General features: G+C 40.5%; 1 protein-coding gene across 2 annotated transcripts in view; it reads right to left on the bottom strand.

The window, feature by feature from the left end:
• Positions 1–12023, bottom strand: part of LOC105834483 (mucin-5AC) — a 188535-nt gene that overhangs the window by 66451 nt on the left and 110061 nt on the right. For both annotated transcript variants that reach the window (XM_036283290.1, XM_036283289.1), the window contains one exon: positions 2701–2814. The gene's annotated coding sequence lies outside the window, so the exon portion shown is untranslated. The remainder of the gene's footprint in view (positions 1–2700; positions 2815–12023) is intronic.

Genomic DNA, 12023 nt, shown 5'->3' with positions numbered 1-12023 from the left:
ATCCGGGATAAATTACATCGAATTACGGTGGATTTTGTGCACGGTGGTCGCTACGCACGTGGCACATTCATCGATTGAAAGCGCAAAATGCCCGACTACCTACTCGTGGATTAGCACAGAACGAGATTTATTTAACGCGTAACCGCGAACATGAGCACCCACTTGTTCGCGAGCGAGCGAAACGCAGGGGAGGGGAAGAGAGAAAGAGAGATGTGCGCGTGAAACGAAGCACTTACGGTTTCCGTGACAGCGTGCCTTGAAGCACGATGAAGGAGAAGCGACGAAACATGAATAAATGCATCATCCGCTGCTGCGCGCCCCTCTCTCTCTCTCTCTCTCTCCCTCTCTCTCTCTCGGTCTGTGCGACAGAGAAAAGCAGAGGCGTGCATCGAGAGAAATGGCACCGCCGGACGCGTGCATACGCCAGTTCGGCGACGATGGATAAAACTTTGTTTCCCAGAGAGAATACACGGAGGAACGAGGGCGAGAGAGGTGCCTCGGTCCATTCGATGCCGGGAATTCCCGGCGCGACGATCCGGGGCTGCGCAGAGCCCGAAAAATGCAGCTGGAAGAAACGGTCGTTGCGCTTACACGTGAAAGCTCCGCTGCTATCCACCGGCGGTGGCCATGAATTTTGATAGATCTTTTTCCCCCCGTGGAGCTTTCGGTCGGAACGACGCTGATTTGCATTATGCAATTTATGCGCACGCTGGATTCATGAAAGAAGACATCGCGCAAATTCCGTTTCCGTCTCTTTTTTTTTTCTCTCTTATTCTCTCGCCGTATATATATATTTTTATTATCGCCTCGATTCGCGGTCCCTCTCGCGTATTATAATTGCGTATAACGTGCTCGTCCCCGGTCCAAATATGCGTTGCTTTACATTACAATAGTAAATGTATGGTAAGCACTATACACTTTCAGATGCAAACGCATTGAAAGCCGGAATAAACATAAAGTTACTCCCGGAATATATATTATTACCTGAAGTTATTTTTGCACCCCAGTTAAAAGTAATTGTTATTAAATACGTATTATATATGATTATTATTATTATTGTTCTATGATTTATTGTTATCTAATGACACATTATGTATAATATATAGATTTAACCTGATATTTTCTGAAAAAATAAAGAGAAACCAAAAAAATATTAAACAAATAAAAAATGTACACATTTATTTTGAAAAACTTGACAAAATAAAAAATAATTAATAAAACGCTTTTATGTATTACGGGTTTTTGGAGTTTGTACATTTAAAGATTCGTAAAGAAAAATTAATATGTTATGTACCTATTATTCATTTCACAGTAATTTAAAGTAAGATTAAGCCACTATTATATAAAGTTATTTATATTTGCTCTTGTGCAGAATTATTAAAATAACTTTTTATTTATACAATAAAAAATTATATAATAAAAATTAATTATTTTAATAATTCTGCACCTTCGTACTTCTTAATAACAATAAAAAATTAACTTATATAGAAACATGTTATAAATTTCTTATATAAACAAAACTTGCTTGTGTAATACTTTTTAACTCAAATTTCATTAAAAGTTATATTATTATTTCGAATTTTTATTTATATTTTATAATATAAACTCTTATCATGCTTGATCGATTTTATCACATAAATGGACGCCATCTGAATATTTTTTACTCTCAGTTAGTTTCAACAAATCGATAGTATCGGTACTATGAATATATGAGCCATAACGCGTTTCTTGTACAAATTGAGTCTCAGAATCTTCGAATAAAAGATAAATTTAAAAAATTTGATGTGACGTGAGCTTTATTTTTTTCGATACTAAAAAAGAGAATTTTTTACACATGTCTGTGACAAATAACGGAACAACTGGAATTTCATATTAAGAACAAATATATATGACATTATAAAAAATTATTTTTCTGCAACTTTACTTTTTATCGTCTCAAGTTAGTTTCTCAGCTGAAAATGTTTGTTTCAATCGCTGCATGTGTTTTTAATCCATCGCACATTCGCAATTGGCACAGGTTTAATCATTACTGTGAAAGTTCAAGGAAAGTGCTAACCTCATTGCTAACCAAACGAAATTCTAATGTAAACGAGTCTATTTGTATTCTTTCCATTATCGTGCGATAATGGTCGAATGGCACTTTCAAAATTTCCTTCGTAACGACAAATGGTAATAGTTATGTTCACTGCTTAAGCCTATAATTTCAAGAAAGAAATTAAGAAAGTGCGTTGAACCCAGAAAAAACGCTCAGTTTATTTTCACGGATATAGAAGACCTGACAAAAACTGACTCTCCAACAAAAAAAACCTGTTCAAAAATACTTTATGAACCTAAAATATCCAAGTACTCTGCACTAACACTCATGAATAACGGTCTAATTGTACACATGCGCGACGTTAGTTAATGAATATATATATATATATATATATATATATAAAATTTCATATTCACAAGCATCTGACGCAAGTTTACCTCGCTTCGACGAGCGTTCCTTAATCTCTCTCGGGCGAAAGGATTAACGGCTAATTACCGCCTCGCGTGTAAGGGCGGGCGCAGCATGGATATTTTCACGCTCGGGAGAACACGGCCGGCGATCCTGATTTTGTGCAGTAAAACACGAGAGACGCGGACCGGCAGACTGTCTCGCGCGACGGCGGAGTATATGAACGCGCATACACAAGGTAAACGAAAGATTCCTACCTGGTGTGGCTGCAGGGTGTCGGGGACGGGCTCCGAGGCTATTAGCCAGCTGTGCTTACAGGGCGCATAAGCGCAACCTCCACCTCCGAGCTACGCCGGCTTTGTCTCTGCATCCTGTGGAGAAAAAAATATGGCAAGGTGAGTTTTACATTCGTCAAGTCGCGCGCTACGTAACTTGTTCAATTAAACGTCAAATACGAGATAAATGTAGTCCCCAAACAAAATCACAACTCTCTTCTCTCTTTCCCCCAGGGTTTAATATATTTTAATGAACCACCTAATGTTACAAAGAAGAATGGGAACTGATTAAAGGATTAGAGGGCCGCGCTGTTGCGCTGTTGGGAATGTAGACGCGGCCGTAATAGTGGCCAGATGGTACTCTAGGTTTATACCGTTCGAAAGTTTATATTGGATTTCATATTTAATGCAACGCACACCGTCGACGTCGCCCGCCGCGTTGCGTCACGCCGCGCGGGGCACCGCCTCCGGGATAAATTATTTATGCCATGGTGCTTTGTCTTCGTCTGCTTCCGAAGGGTGGCGACGAGGCACGACGCCCTGTTGGGAAAAACGGATGATCGGTGTAGAAACCGTGATAAAGCCCCCCGCTGTGAGCGAAAATCGCGTTGATCTTTACGAGCGGACGCGGGAGGGGACACGGAGACGCGTTGAATATTTCTTTGTCAAAGGAGGACACCGAACCTGAGAGTCTCTCACCCTTCTATCGCGTTACACATAGCGTCAAAGGGAATCACTTGCGAAATACTACGTCGAATTGAGCGATGAGCTTTTAAAAGTAACGGTAGTTCCAGATTCAAACGAAAACTTATTTATCCAAGCATTAATAAATGACGTGCCTAAAGAAAAGCATTCGTAGCTTAAAAAATCGAAGGACCTCCCGTTTATATTCGCATACGCTGCAATGAAAACTCGAAAGGATAATCGATGCAATTCCCCGCGCATCTGCGAGGAAACGCGTTTAATTGCTAATATGGGAATTTGTCGAAGAGCTGCGACGCGCGTAGCGAAGAAACATAATACACCCGATATCCGAATGCGTACGTGACAGGAATTTGGCTTGTCGGGCTGCTTATTGACCGAGATGGCGCTTACGAAACCATTAATAACGCACAAGAGGGTAATTTCCCATCCCGAGAGAGAGAGAGAGAGAGAGAGACATTGGCCCTTATTGCCGCGCTCACCGAACGCTGCTCTCGCCGCAGGACACAATGAAGGGCCATCAATTATGCCTCAGGCCCTTCGCGATCGAATGAAGCTATTAAGACGGACCGAGCAGTACCCGGCGTCAGGCTCGTAATCCCCGTTACAGCTTTTCTCGCGGATGCTCTTCTTCCGCACGCCGATGCGAAAGACTTAATAGCCCGGCGATAAGGATCGAGGATTCCGAACGGTACTCGCCGACTTTTTGTCACCGGCATAACGATAAAAATGAGTTCGACGGTCGCGAAAAGAGCTCTATGTATTAATTAGACGATGATTCGCGTTATTACCTTAATTAAGTTCGCGCCAATCGCCCTTAGATCCTTCGCGTGTTCTGAGGAAGGAACATAAACGAGGTAATGTCCACTGAATGATTGGTGTGGAGAAATACTTTTTTTAAGGATGTGTCACATATCGCAGCATTTAAAAAAAATATTAAAATTTCATAGATTGTTCTATTATTACGTTCTATTATTATTATAAATACCTTAATTCTTATTAAAATCGCGTTTCGTAGTACTTATTTACAAATTTGACATCTGATCTAATAAATTATTCATGCAAAAATTTATTTAGATTCACTTACTTGTTAAAAATTATCTATCCAAAAACTACAAAAAAATGTAATATAATCATTTGCGCTACATAAATTATCATAAGCGAAATTTTTCGTTGTTTTGTTCTTTGCAGTTGTTTCAACTAAAATTTGCATTAAAATTTTTTATACTTGATTAGAAAAAAAGAATAAAACTGGAGAGAACGTCTCTCTCAAAGCGCTAGCATGCAGTTTTTAAAGTTCAGTAACTTTTAACAGGTATGGTAAAGCCAGAACATCCTCAAACTACATCTCTCCACCAAACAAAAGAGCTCCAATATATTATTCCGTTTCACGATTATACACGTAAATGTCAAACGTTTATACATTTAGTTCCAGAAAATCGTTTATTTGTGGGAAACCGTTTATACCGTTTATAAAGTTCGCATATATACGTTTAAACGAAAATACGTTTATATTTAGCGTATTCCATTAATTAGAAACATTTATTTAAACGTTTATTTTTGTTACTTTTCTTATTAACAAATATTCTTTCCTTATATTTTATCTTTGAATATATTTTGTATTCAACATAAGAAAAGAATAATCATTTATTAAAAAGACACGTAAAAATATTGAAATAAACGTTTCTAATAAATGCGCTCAATATATACGTAGAAACGTATTTTCATTTAAACGTATAATACCAATGATTTTAGACTTAAAATGCGGTTTCAGAAAAGCGTTTCTATTAATATGCTAATTAAATATATAAAATTAAATTTTTTTTCTTCAAACGTATAATAGCGAGCTCAAAAGATATTCTTTTACAAACTGTAAGTTATATTTATAAAAATAATGGCGTACAATGATCAGGATTTCAAAAATAGACATTTCACGCGCTGAACAAGGCAGGAGGGAGGGGCTAATTAGCGAAAAGACTCGGAGCGTGGCAGCGCATCGATTTATTTGCGCTCGAACGAGAAGGAGAGGCGGCGACGGCGAATTTATAGGATTATCGATTGCAAACTTGTCAACGTCAGTCCGTTACCGTACCATTTGAAATCCCCCAAGCCGAGCAAACGTTCCGTTTACATTTTTCCAAAGCGCCCCGGCGCACAATCGCCGACGCGGCATCGTTCCCTTCCATTGTTCGCGCGCGAGTTCGCCGCGCGCACCGCTCGCAATTTGTATCTGCCGCTCCGTCCCGACCTGCTGTGTTATTAACCAAAAGCGGGACCGCGCGAGATACATCCAGGCAGCCGCGCTGCCTACGGCCCGATAAATCTTATTACAAAAACGCACGCTCGAGATATGGCTCAAGCCTGTAATGGGCGCAAATAAGTATATGCTCTTTCGGCAAACATCGTAGCTGCTCTCGCGCGACTGGTCATTACGGCAAAAATAACCGATCAAATTCCATTCCGCGCGATATGTAGGTAAATACGTTGGTTGCAGTTCGCCAAATTACTCGCAAATGCGCAAACATGCGACAACACGATGCCTTAATAAACCGATCAGTATCGCAAAGTAGTTCTTCGTCCTTTGCTAAATGTCCAATTACGTTTCTAGAATATTTCTTTAATAATTCATTTCTTTGCACTTTACTCTTATACTTTCACCGAACAAATTTGACAGAAATTACTTTTGTTATTTCAAAAATATACTGTAACTATTGATTATTTAATCACAATTCTGAAATAATCGTTAGTAATGTAACATAACGAGTTACGGAGAAAGGAAACCTAGCTTATAGCAGAGGCTTTTTGGCAATTGGACATTTCTGCTGTAATATAAATACACAGAGAGCAATTTTTCAATTATTAAGATAACCGATGATTTCAAAGAGAGTAAACATTTGTTGAGCGTTGCCTTTCTTTCTTTCGCGTCAGCAATTTTCCAACGTAATAAAGAACAAAATAATCTAGAAGCTTATGTTCTTTCTAATCATACCACTACGTATTTACAAACGCTAAGACAAGCAGAAACAATGAGTATACACGGAGAGAATTTTATCTTTAAAATTACGCTGAAAATCGTGGTAATTGTGGGACAACGTGAACCTCGAAGAATTTTGCTATACTTTTAACAAAATTTACTAAAATTTTTATAGAATTTGGCAAAATTTTAGTAAATTTTACTATATTTCTAATAAAATATACTAAAATTTTGCCAAATTTTATTAAAATTCTCACCGTGTACAGATAAATCAGTCAAGTTATGTTCAGCCCACATGCATATTAGATGAATTCTCAAATTTGGCCTTCTCGAAAGTGACGTCTCATGTTAGAAAAGAACGTTTGTCATTCTTTTTACTCATTTGAATACGATTAAATTACTCGCCGGTTGTACGGCGAATTGCCTCATCCTACTCTATTTACAAGCTGGCAAGCAGATCTCATCGCAATTACGTGAACCGACGATTGTGCGACTCAGATCGCCGTTCGGAGAAAATAGATTATGTCGGGAACGATTCAATTAAATCGAGTGTGCAAGCTTAAGGAAGATGAAATCGACGAGGGATGAAAAAATCATTTCCCGCGCTGCTTCGTGACAAGAAACGAGAAAATCGCTCTCCACCGCGCACGATTCGTTTCTCATGTTATTTTCACGCTGTTCGCGACACTATCCCCAAATAAATTTAAATGTCCTCGGAACTTAAATGTCCCGTTGGCTGACTCAGGCACTCGCGTATATTGCCTGCGAAAAATGCAGCGAAATCTCTTCCATTCCGACGATTTTTCTAAATCCGCGTATCTGAAAATCATTCCTTACTGGGAAAAAAAAAAAACTATCAACGGAAAATAGGATTTGGTCATATTACGCAAACGTTCATGTAATGTACGAAACACGAATATATGGAGCATTTTTCTGTGGAAAAAAATAAATAAATTTATATCGTTAGAAAAATAAGTTATTCCTGAGATTTTTCATTACTGTAATTGGACTTTTTGCGTCCTGTTGAATTCCTTGATGAAATATGCGAGCATAATTTAATGTATACTAGAACGCACGTGGTGGATAAGCGGAAGTAACGAGAAAGTGAGATGAAATACTGCGAGGGAGGGTTCAGTGGGAAAGGGTTGGCGGAGTGAGAAATGGGATGGACGAAGAGAGTTTGTTGGAAACGGTCGCGACCGCTTTTAGCCACCTACTTCCAACCCGTTCTTTCGCCGCGCTCGATTAATTACTGAAGTTCAGTACGAAAACATCGGCCCGTTTATTCGCGAACTTATTAGTAGTCTATTACTTACTTACGACTGTTCCAATATTAGAAATCAAAATCGTCTGAGTTGTTAATTAAATTCAATAAAATAAAATTAAGAACTCGCGCGAGGCTAAATATTTTAACACACAGATATGGGAGTTGATCAATAAATTAATAATAAATGTAGAATTCCCCAATTAATGTTATAAAATGTAAGAGTTAGTTCTCATCGCACATAGCAGTGTTCTCTTCAATAAAATAAAAAGATCTTATAATAATAATATAAAAAGAAGAGAGGTGAAAGGGAGAGAGAGAATCCAATTTCAGTTTCTTGTACGTGCAATACGCGAAATATTCCAGTAATCGTTTCAGCAATTAACGTATTCGCAATTACGTTCCATCGTTTCGCAGTTGTTATATTGCCGGCAAAGAGCGGACCGGTCAAGGTCTCCTGACTCGCTAATTGACACTCCCTTTGAGGGATTTTCAAGAAAACGCATCTGTGCAAATTAACCGGCCATATTACGCTCTTTAACGAGCGACGGGAAGCGCACGGATCTGCTTGCACGAATCTCAACTCGACGATAACGGACCACGTGAACAACAAGAAAAGGGTCTCGCTAATTGGTTCCGCTAGAGGGTCCACACACATCTCAACATAAAATTTGCAATCGTGTCATTCGATTCCGAGCTGAATCTCGAGCTCTCGCGACCGGCATTCCCAACCACGTCACGGATAAACTCCAGTCCCTCGAAAGAGACATTACTTTACGATCTCGCGAGTACAAACGGATACAAACGGATTTCTTAATAGACACGTCTCGAATCCCACGTGTCATGCGCTCCGCGTTTCTTCTGTCTCGTTGACCTCACTTCGCGTACGAATGTAATAATCAGTCATCTTTTATGCGTAACGTGTTAACGGCCATATCCTCGGCCGTGGAAAAACGCGATACTTTCGTAACGCGCGTGTCATTAACGCGTTTACACGTAAGGCACACAGGCCAAACAGACGAGCGCGCGCGCTCGTTGCCCACGAACTTGGAGAACGTCGAACGCATGACATCACTCGACCTCGCATCTGCCGCCGCTCTATTCCCGCACTCTCGCACACGCCCATGCGGTTAGGTAATACTTAATGGGTTATGTGCGCGGGTAAATACACGCGCTGGCCTCGTTACCGTCGTCGCCGGCGCGAAGCACCATGTGAAAAAGAACCAATTCGAGGGGAAATAATTCAATTGTGCCCTCATCCTCCTCCGAATCACGACCGCGTGACTTTGCGCGACGAGGTAACAGCCTCCGAAGATACTACTATACGTTTAAAAAGGGCGATAGATCATCGCTCTGGATCAAAAGCTCTCGTCGGGCTCGTTCGAACACTACCTTGTCTTTGGTTTAAAAAAAATAATAGGAATGTAAAAGGAATAAGCCTCCCAGTGAACAAAAGGGTAAAATAGTGTGCACCGAATCGGATAAATTTACAAATTTATGACTCATTGTCGCGGCTGCTGCGAGAGCGGGATGATAAAACATCAACGAATTTATCGGCGTCAAGAGGGATCGCCGGATCCGGGTGACCGGCGTTAATTACTCCGCGGCTCGAACGCAAATTAGTTGCCCGTTACGCGCGCCACGGATACATTTATTTCAAGCGTGAGATTCGTTATCGAGTTGTTTCCGCTACGACTGGAGACACTCGATTATAACCGTCGTGTATACAACGATGTACACACGTTACCTGTAATATCATAATTCGCGAACATCCATAAACATTCGACAAAATTTGTGTGCGGGATTTAATTCAGCTTACTCTTCAGCAGGTTTGTAACATAAGCTCAATTAAAAAGAGAGATGTTATTTATATTCTCCGTTGTATCGTCAGATTAACGGTTGAGATTTATAGTTTTTTTAGGAACCAAAGTTAGATAAAAAATAAATTTAAGTTTATAGTGGCAATTTAACTTTGATGTTTGTTATCAAATACTTGTTTGCATCTTGATTTCAGAAGTATGAATATTTCTTACCGACAATTGATATTTAATTACAAGCTAAAAGCGTAAGTAATAATAGTATACGCAATAATTGCAAAAAATGTCAACGATACTGAGATCTCATTTATAATTGCCTTATAAGTGGCTATACTTTTATGAAAATGATATATTATTTGTGCGATAAGTTCGCGATAAATTGTAACGTCGCACGCGACGAGCGCTAACGCAAACGCATGAGTTACGGAATATTTGTCCGCGTTTACGACGAATCGCGATGCTGTCCCCTCGCGCTTTTGTACTTCGTAAATAAATTCACCTGCGCGAGAGCATTACGATGGCTTGAATATCTGAATATTCCCACGAACTTCTCCACTTCTCGCGAAAGATATCCCGCGGCGTCCCCTGTTCTTTTAATTAAAAAGTTTCGCGCTAGAGATGGAAGTCCAGGGGTAAAAGATTCCTGTTGATCGTCCATTAGGCAAACTTATCGAATGAAATCGCGATGTAATCCTAGTTACAAAGAGCCTGTTAATTCCGTACATCCGTAACGTCCGTACGGTCGGATTCTCATCTGTATTCATAATATCTACAGAAAAAGATTAAAAAAGAAATGCGCATTTATTATCTACCTTCTGTTCTCTGTTCCTATTTCTCCTTTTTTTTTTTACGTAGATTAAATTTCCTTTTTAAAATTGGAGAGCTTACTTTACTAACTTGTTATTTCATAAGAAAAACTTTTCATAAAAATAATTTGATTTAAAGCAGTACACACGTAGAAAACTGTTTCACTGGAAAACAGACGGTATTGTTGAACCGTATAGAATCGTATCAATTATAAATTATATATTTATATTTGAGATCAATAAACTGCTCCGCCGAAAATGTTTTAAATTTGATTGAGATAATTTTCTAAATTATCTCAATCAATACAATATAAACTAGCACATAATTATTTTCTATTGCTTTGAGAATAATCGCATCAATCAGTTGATACAAAGGAATAATAAAAAAAAATATATATACGTTTCCAATTTTTTTCTTTGTCCGTCAGTTGATCGATCGATTGAATGAAGTAACCGGCAATCAGCTGGTGTGCGGGGGAAAAAGGAGAAGCAGTGGAATCAAGTTAAAGATAGGCCACGGTGACGCGAAAGACAAGATTGGATCGGTTCCGATCCTCCTTTAACGATGGAGAAAAGTTAAGTGAGACTACCGGCGAAAAGCTGAGAGGGCGGAAAGCAGAGTGAGGGGGAGGGAGGGGGGGGCCTGCAGCAAAGCCTCGGGCGAAATCACGGGATAACGGTGAATATTTCCCTCTCGAAAATCGCGTACGGCGCTCCCGCAGCTCGTTATAAGTTGCTCATCCTCCGCCTTCCTCTCGTAACCGACGCGCGCGCGCCTGCACGATATCACGCAAGGTAATTTTTTTCGAATTTTACGAACAATATCGCGAAAGGTCACGACGCAATGCGCGACCGCGATTTACTCGCGTCGCACTTCAGCGCGCGCTCTCGCGCGTCTAAGCGTAACAAACTGTTCCGGTAGATCGAAGCTGCCGCGCTCTTTTTCGCATTTTTCAAAGCTGACAGGCGGATCTAATTCGACATAAAGATGCGACATCGCGCGGAAGAGTAATGTTCCCCGCGTGCGTTCCGCGAAGCGAAGATTTGATTTCGAAACTGTCGGCGTCGCGCTGCAGGGGTATCGAGAGAGAAGCAAACGCGCCGCCGCGTTTCCGAGAGTCGCTACTGGGACAAAACGAAACGACGAGAGTGGAGCTCGTCGTCTCACGGTTCCACGTACCTGACCTGACGTCACCAGTTATTTATGCACCGCCGAGTAACGGCTGCTCGCCGATTTCGCCGGCCGCCTAAGAATATACGCGCGTATTCGCTCTTTCTCCGTTTCTCGCACCACCTCTCCGTTCTCCATACGACCGCGGCACAGAGAGCACAAGGGACAGTGTAACCGACTTGATCGGCTCACGGTTACTCACGGACACTCACGGATGCTTGGCTGTATCGGGAGGGAAGCCCACGCAACTTCGGAAGTTCATGAGAATAGGAATGGTATCCCGCCGCATGCGGTGCCCTCGAAATTGCGATACACAACAATCGAGCCAATCGAAATCCCGTAATTGCACGTAGCCCGACAAAGTGATTTTCCCTTTGGCAGACGAGACAAAAGTGAGCCCGAACTTTTATGCGTCTTGCAGTTCAATTTCCAATTAAGACATACGAGACTCGATATCTCCGCTGTTATCTATTACGAAATATCATATAACAATACATTATATAGATACGTGACTCCTTCTCTAAGACCTATTGACCCCGCGTCCATTGTACTTCAACGCTCTACTATATTC

The sequence above is a fragment of the Monomorium pharaonis genome, chromosome 2 (genome assembly GCF_013373865.1).
Source record: "Monomorium pharaonis isolate MP-MQ-018 chromosome 2, ASM1337386v2, whole genome shotgun sequence".
Lineage (NCBI taxonomy): Eukaryota > Metazoa > Arthropoda > Insecta > Hymenoptera > Formicidae > Monomorium > Monomorium pharaonis.
The sequence above is the reverse complement of the archived record's forward strand: the minus strand, read 5'-3'. Positions and strand labels throughout refer to the sequence as shown.